This window comes from Bison bison, unplaced genomic scaffold, assembly GCF_000754665.1.
Source record: "Bison bison bison isolate TAMUID 2011002044 unplaced genomic scaffold, Bison_UMD1.0 scf7180017864461, whole genome shotgun sequence".
Taxonomy (NCBI): Eukaryota; Metazoa; Chordata; class Mammalia; order Artiodactyla; family Bovidae; genus Bison; species Bison bison.
In genome coordinates, this window is record NW_011495023.1 from 14,324,959 (window position 1) to 14,333,648 (window position 8,690).

The following is an 8,690-nucleotide window of genomic DNA, read 5'->3' on the forward strand; positions in this document are numbered from 1 at the left end:
CAGCATATACACAATGGAGTATTACTCAGCCATTAAAAAGAATACATTTGAACCAGTTCTAATGAGGTGGATGAAACTGGAGCCTATTATACAGAGTGAAGTAAGCCAGAAGGAAAAACACCAATACAGTATACTAACGCATATATATGGAATTTAGAAAGATGGTAACAATAACCCTGTGTACGAGACAGCAAAAGAGACAGTGATGTATAGAACAGTCTTATGGACTCTGTGGGAGAGGGAGAGGGTGGGAAGATTTGGGAGAATGGCTTTGAAACATGTAAAACATCATGTATGAAACGAGATGCCAGACCAGGTTTGATGCATGATACTGGATGCTTGGGGCTAGTGCACTGGGACGACCCAGAGGGATGGTATGGGGAGGGAGGGGGGAGGAGGGTTGAGGATGGGAAACACATGTATACCTGTGGTGGATTCATTTTTATATTTGGCAAAACTAATACAATTATGTAAAGTTTAAAAATAAAATTAAATTAAAAAAAAATTTTAAAACAGGAAGATGGAGAGGTTATGGAGAAAAGAAAACCCTCCTACACTGTTGGTGGGAATGTAAGTTGGTGCAGCCACTATGAAAAATATTTAATAGTATAAAGGTTCTTCATAAAACTAAAAACAGAGTTACCTTATGATCCAGCAATCCCACTCCTGGGTATATACCCAGACAAAACTTTAAATCAAAAAGATACATGCATCCCTATGTAAGCCAAAACAGGGAAACAACCTAATTGTTTATCAACACATAAATGGATAAAGAAGATGTGGTACATATATACAATGAAATACTACTTAGCCATAAAAAAGAACAAAATAATGTCATTTGCAGCAACATGGATACAACTAGACATTATCATACTAAGTGAAGTAACTCAGAAAGAGAAAGACCAATACCATATGATATCACTTATATGTGAAATCTAAAATATGCCACAAATGAATCTATCTATAAACAGAAACAGACTCACAGACCTAGAGATCAGATTTGTGGCTGTCAAGTGGGAGGGGAGGAGGGAGAGGATGGACTGGGAATTTGGGGTTGGTAATGCAAACTACTACATTTAGAATGGATGAACAACAAGGTCCTAATGTAGAGCACAGGGAACTATATCCAGTTTTCTGGGATAAAACACAATGGAAAAGAATATTTTAAAAAGAAAATATATATGGGTAAAACTGAGTCACTTTGCGATACAGCAGAGATTGGCACAACAATTAAAAAATTTAATAATAAAAAATAAGAGGAAGTAAATGGTCAACAAGTACCTTAAAAATTAAACATAATGGTAAACAAATAAGTATATATTAAGACATCAGTGAAATACTATCTCTTGAGTATGAAATTAGAAAAAGTGAAAAGAAATGCTAATATACAGAACTGGCAAGAATCTGAGACAATGTTCATTCTCATATACTGCTTACATGAGAATAAACTGAACAACTACTGTTATTGGACAGATAGCAACACAACATTTTCACATGTTCTTTGGTCAAGTCTGTTCACTTTTGAGCTGTGGTGCTGGAGAAGACTCTTGTGAGTCCCTCGGACTGCAAGGAGATCCAACCAGTCCATCCTAAAGGAGACCAGTCCTGGGTGTTCATTGGAAGGACTGATGCTGAGGCTGAAACTCCAATACTTTGGCCACTTCATGCAAAGAGTTGACTCATTGGAAAAGACCCTGATGCTGGGAGGGACTGGGGGCAGGAGGAGAAGGAGACGACAGAGGATGAGATGGCTGGATGGCATCACCGACTCGATGGACATGAGTTTGGGTAAACTCTGGGAGTTGGTGATGGACAGGGAGGCCTGGCGTGCTGCAATTCATGGGGTCATAAAGAGTCAGACATGACTCAGCGACTGAACTGAACTGAACTTCACTTTTAGGAATTCATCTCAATAATCAATATAGCGTGTAAGGCTACAAATTTAGAGGCTATAAACTGATGTGTACTCTAATTTCATATTAAAATACACATCAAAATCAAAAATAATAAACAACTGAAATATACAAAAGGGAAGAATAAATAAATTACAGCACATGCATATGTTTGAATACCATGCTCTAAAAATTACATTGCCAAAGAATACTAATGACATGAAGAAAAGTTCAGATGTTGTTTAAAAAGTTACTAACACATACCAAAATATGCAGAGCAAAATTACTAGTTATGTGCATACAAAGTTATGAAAATATGAATCTAGCATCTTTATCACACTGAAATGACAAGCAGTTTTCCTTTTTGGTGTACATATCTAAAACCATACAACCAAATAATAATCTCCACAGTAATGCTCCTACAATAATAAGAATTGGGATATAACACGACTGACTTTTGATGTCTGTCTTTTACTGAACCTCAGTTCTCAAACAGGGACAAGTCAAGTTCTACTGCAGGGAGAAGAGTCACAGGGAGTACAAAGAAAAACCTCTCTAGGAAAGTAGAGAAGTGGAAGTGGGGTCCCCACATTACTGGAGGATTCATAGACTAATCCTGTAATAGTGGCTTCTATCCAGAAAGTCTTAGCCAGTCACAGGATCCTGAATCATCAGCATCGATATTAAAGCCAAAAATATGGACACTGCCACTAAAAGATGCCAAACCACAACTGGGACCTAGATAGCTCCCATGAAGGAACCCTGGAATTTCAAGCCAGCCAGTTATATACACTTGTTTTGGCCATGTCATCAATGTCACAATAATCCAATCTCTCATTCCTAATGATTGAATATTTGGGAGCTCACTTATAATATTATGGCAGGGTTTTATTTGGCTTCTTTCATAATCAAAAATGAAACTAATATTATTTAAGAACACATATTAAATTAATATTTAAGAAAAAAATTCCAATCACTTGGAAATGTAAAAGTACTCTCCCAAAAGACAGGTTAACAGGGTTTTTGCACCAAACAGCCAAATTGTGAATTCAAAGGAAAAGTTCTTGAAGGAAGTTAGAATTGCTCCTCTGGGCGGTGAGGTAGGGTGGAGGGGCGGGGGAGAGTACTCTCCTAAATAACTATGGAGGTAAAATTTAAATGTTCTAATGTAACTAGAAACAATTTAGAATATAGTTTTAAAAACCTAAACAGTAAGGATCCAAACTTAAAGAACAGATGCAAAGCTGCATTCAAAGGAAAATTCATAGTAGCAAATATGTTTGTTACAAAGAAAAAAGGAAAGATCTATAAATTAAGCATTCATTTCAAAATAGTAAATTGGGGGAAAGAAAGGAATGATATTTTAAAAGATAAAAATAACACAAAGAAAACAAAACTCCACAAAGGAAACAGAACATGGAAATAGATCAGAATTGAGAAATAAATCCAAGAGCTGGTTGTCTAAACAAACAAACAAACCAATGACACATACTGACAAAGTTTATTAGAAAGAGAAACAATCCATTGTGATAGGGTCATATTTTGAAAATTATTAGTGTATTTTTCTCCTTTGTCTTTCTGACTTTGACATGACTTTTCCCTAGCTATTTTGAAACACTCTTTGGGGGACTACAAAGAGATATAGATTTTTTCCTGAAAGGATAAAAAGAGAACGAATAAGGTAATATTCAGCTTTGCACAAAATAGGATTTGTATTTCATCCCTAGTTATATACAGAAATCAATAAATGAATCACTAGACATTATAACTCAGAAAAAAAATTATGTGAATTGGTGAGAATTATGCCATTAAATAAAGATCTACATTTATCCAATGCTGCACAAGTGAGGTCCATTATAAGCAATCACCAAGTTGTTAGATTTATGGATAGGGAGTATGTAGACACATATTCAGAGAAGGCAATGGCACCCCATTCCAGTACTTTTGCCTAGAAAATCCCATGGACAGAGGAGCCTGGTAGGCTGCAGTCCATGGGGTTGTGAAGAGTCAGACACGACTGAGCAACTTCATTTTCACTTTTCACTTTCATGCATTGGAGAAGGAAATGGCAACCCACTCCAGTGTTCTTGCCTGGAGAATCCCAGGGACGGGAAAGCCTGATGGGCTGCCGTCTATGGGGTCGCGCAGAGTCGGACACAACTGAAGCGACTTAGCAGTAGCAGCATAGTCCCAAGAAAAGATTTCCTACATTCCTCCCATTATGTCTTTTTAGATATTAACTACCTTACCTGGAAGACTCAGCTCCTGGAGCTTTCCCAATTTTTTTTTAACTCCCAGTCCCCACAATTCACCCTTGAGCTTAGGTTTGAGACAGACCTGGAGGTATGCATCAGGAAAAGAGAAAGACAATACAATGTTGGGGAAGACAGCACTTTCCAGCCTACAGCAAAGATGGAAAGAGGAGAAAGAAAGGAAAAAGAAAGGCTTGGCTTGGAGAGAGAAAGGGGAGAGTAACAAGAAGGGTAGATAGAGCTTTGTCTCCTCCCCTAATTAGGACTCTGGAATAGATCACTTCTTTGGCACTCTTCCATCCTGAAATTAAAATAGGGTCACATCCACTTTGTGGGGCAAGAAGAGGTAGATCCTGATACTTAGTTTTTCCTGAGCCAACTTTGGTCCTTGTATGTTTAGGTGGTAGTGGTTTAGTTGCTAAGTCGTGTCCGACTCTTGCAACCCCATAGACTGTAGCCTGCCAGGCTCCTCTGTCCATGGCATTCTCCAGGCAAGAATACTGGAGTGGGTTGCCATTTCCTTCTCCAGATGGGCCCCCAAATAGTGGGGAGATTGGCTGGAGCTAGCCAGCCAGAGCTGGGTGAGGCAGCATCATAGCAAACGTTGCACAGTACAACTGAGGATGGAACTAAAAGAGAATCTTCACTGGATCCCTGAAATGTAGCATTCATAGGAGCTCAGGGGAAGCCAAGACAGTGGAGAGTACCAACAGGTGGAATGCCTGAAAAGAATGAACCACGAACTGCAGCTTTCATCACAGGCTATCATCAGAGTACTCAGCCAACAGATGGGAAATGGACAACATCCCCTTGGAGAACAAAGGAGTCAAAGGATACCCTGATCATGAAACCCACCTCTTAACTCTACCACCACACCACCTCGGCCCATCTCCCCCCTACTTTTTTCTGAAAGTCACTCAGTCATGTCTGACTTTTTGTGACCCCATGCACTATACAGTCCATGGAATTCTCCAGGCCAGAATACCGAAGTGGGTAGCCTTTTCCTTCTCCAGGGGATCTTCCCAACCCAGGGAGCAAACCCAGGTCTCCCATATTACAGGTAGATTCTTTACCAGCTGAGCCACCAAGGAAGCCCAAGAACACTGGAGTGGGCAGCCTATCCCTTTTTTAGAGGATCTTTCTGACCCAGGAATTGAACCAGGGTCTCCTGCATTACAGGCAGATTCTTTACCAACTAACCTATCAGGGAAGCCCTCTCCCCCTTAGATCAGGGTACCATCTTAAAGTAACAAGAGATGGTGAAGGGACTTCCCTAGTGGTCCGGTAGCTAAGACTCCGAGCTTCCAATGCAACATGCCTGGATTCCATCCCTAGTCACAGAACTAGATCCCACATGCTGCAACTAAAGATCCCACATTCTGCAATCAGAGCCAGTGTAGCCAAATAAAGAAAATAATCAAATAAACAGTTTAAAATGAGAAGAAAGGTTAGTGAAAATAATCTGAGTTTGCTCCCAAAGAGAATAATCATACCAGAAAGAGTTGCTTAAGTTGGCACACCTGACTAAGCTTTAACCTGGACACACACACACACACAAACACACACACACACACACACACACACACACTCTATCTTGCCCAGCACCTGTGAAAGACTACACAGCAGGGTGATTAAGTGTAGGGGTCTGGATCCACATGGCCTGGATATGACTCCTGGGTCCAGTTTGTCAACTCTGAATTTGGGCCGTTTATTCTGTCTCCCTGCACCTCAGTTTCCTCATGTTGACCACAAATTGGCATTTGCCCTGGGTGCTTGCCACCTACCTCTACAAGGATTAAATCATGTGCTGCAGGAGCTGGTGACCTCCAATACACCCTGAAGGAGTTCAGGGTGGAGAGCAGGAATGAGGCACTCTGTGCTTCCAGGAAACTGGCAGGACAGGTCTTCAAACAGTTAGATATTCTCAAGAGCTGATTATATGAGCCCAATTCTTACATCTCGGGTTCTTAAAATCAGCTCTTGAGAATATCTAACTGTTTGAAGACCTGTCCTGCCAGTTTCCTGGAAGCACAGAGTACTTTTCATATCTATAAAAACACTAATCCTTGATGGTGACAACTGTTTCTCATGACTAGCAGAAGCTTCATGGGACCAGCAGAAACCTTCTAAAAAATAAATGTGCTTGATTGCATGTACTCCCCCTTTACCAAGATCACATATATTCTGTCCTCCCCCGCCCCCCATCTCTTTGAAGCAGTTTCTCAGAGCAATCTGAGGTGCTGTCTCTTGGGCTGCAGTCCTCGTATTGCCCCAAATAAAGCTTAAGTTGCAACTCTCACATTGTGCATTTTTTTAAGTCGGCACTTATCTATAAAATAGGGATTATAAGAGTTTTTCTCAGCATTTTTTTAAAGATTAAGTGAGCTATAAATATAAAGTACTGGATTGGCCAAAAAGTTTGTTTATGTTTTCCAACACAAACAAATTTATTGGCCAAGCAATACTTAGATCAGTGTCTATAATAAGGGTTCAATAAGTGCTGGCTATCCTGATTGCTTTTAGTAGTATTATATTATTACTTATACATATTACCTACAGTTGGGGTTCATGGGAGAAGATCTGATCAGCTACAGAAAAAAATCAAGAAATTACAATTTCTCTACATAACCAAGTAGTATGGATTAAAATTTGTATCCCTGCCACATAAATAATGAATCATAAGTGATAAAGATGATATAAAACAGATCAAAAGACAGGTTTTTAAAAATACAACAGATTGGTACCAATTTTAAAATTTTAATAGAATGGACCACATTCCGAAAAAAATATGAATTACCTATATTAGCTCAAGAAGTATGCCAGACAGAAAAGAAGTACTTCAACAGAAGCTGAAAAATTCATCAAAGAATTACCTCAAAAAAGGGCTATGACCAGATGACTTAATTAGTACATTCTTTCTAACTTATCTCAAGGGACAACGCCAGAATATATAACTCTAATAGGACTCGGAAAATGCTCCCCAATTCACTGGAAAACTGCTACCTATAATATGCAACCCTTCAACAAATAAAACTAAAGGCCAATATTTTTCTCTAAAGCTTTGTTACTCCAGGATTTTTTGGTGCCTCTGATATGCTGTGAAATTCCAATAGGAGGATTGCAGGAAACAGTGCTGTTCTGCAATTCAAAAATTTCTTCCTGGCTCCCCAGACCCTTCTGATGCTCATGCAGAACTACATGGGAACCTTGCAAGTGCTGGCGTCTGTGCTAAGTCACTTAGGTCGAATCCAACGCTTTGCAACCCTATGGACCGTAGCCCTTTGGTTCCTCTGTCCATGGGATTCTCCAGGCAAGAATACTGGGGTGGGTTGCCATGCCTGCCTCCAGGAGACCTTCCCAACCCAGGGACCAAACCTGCAACTCTTATGTCTCCTGCATTGGCAGGCAGGTTCTTTACCACTAGCGCTGCCTGCAAAGCCCACAGGGAAACCTTAAGTCACCTAATCAGAAGATTAAGATGGTCTGGGAGGCAAGGACATACAGAAACATACATAGAGGAAAAGGCATTCAAAAGAGATACACAGACGAAAAGAGACAGTATACAAAATTGCCCCCAAATTACTAGCAAGGCTGAGGCTCAAAGCAGGAGAGTCTGCTGGTGAAAATGTAAACTGATTCAACTCATCCAGGAAGCAACTGGCCAAATGTATTAATATTTAGAACCTAAAATGCACATACTAAATGACCCAATCATTCAGCTTGTATCAGTCCATCCTGAAGAACTGAAAATGAATATATAGATTTACATACAGAGATGTACTTCATAGAATTATTAATAGCCAACAAAACAGAAACCAATCTAAATGACTAAAAAACAGATTATGGCACATTCATATGATAAATTATGCAACAATTAAAAGCAATGCTTTGCAAAAAAATAAATGACATGCATATGTATATGATTTTTTAGGGAAAAAAGGCAGAACAAAATACAATATCCAATCTTAAGTATATTTCAAAAACGTGTGTACATGAGAAAAACTACTAGAAGAATATAGACCAAAACCTTAATGTGATCTCTGTATCGTGGAACTCCGAGTGAATATTTTTAAATACATTTCTCATATCATCTAACTATCTGCACTAAGAATGGATTACTTTTATAATAGGCAAAAAAAAACCCGATAAAATTCAAATAATCATTGCACATGGATATATACTTCTGAGAGTCCAAAGGGGTTTAAAAAAAAAAGTCTCCATTCACTAAGGACAAAAACATTCCCAACACTGAGCACAGAATTCTGTGCTCCCAAACGTGAATCTCACACCCGTGCACTTGAAAGCAGGAAGAGAGAAAGCAAACCAACCAAATCCTTCAACACACAGGTTGAGCTGCTTCTCCGGGTTTTCGACACACCATTATCGCGAGGGGAACTCGGCACCCATTTTTAAAAGTGCAGCTGTTTTCATATCTCCCTTGGTTCGATGAACATCCACACGGAGGGACAGGCTTTACAGGGGAGGTCGAGCGAGTGTGATAGTTACACTCGCGTGTATGCACACGCATCCTTTCTCTCTCTGTCTC

At 39.5% G+C, this 8,690-nt stretch overlaps 1 protein-coding gene across 1 annotated transcript in view; it reads right to left on the reverse strand.

Moving 5' to 3' along the window:
* Window positions 1–8,690, reverse strand: part of ST8SIA6 (ST8 alpha-N-acetyl-neuraminide alpha-2,8-sialyltransferase 6) — a 165,418-nt gene that overhangs the window by 155,000 nt on the left and 1,728 nt on the right. The window lies entirely within an intron of this gene.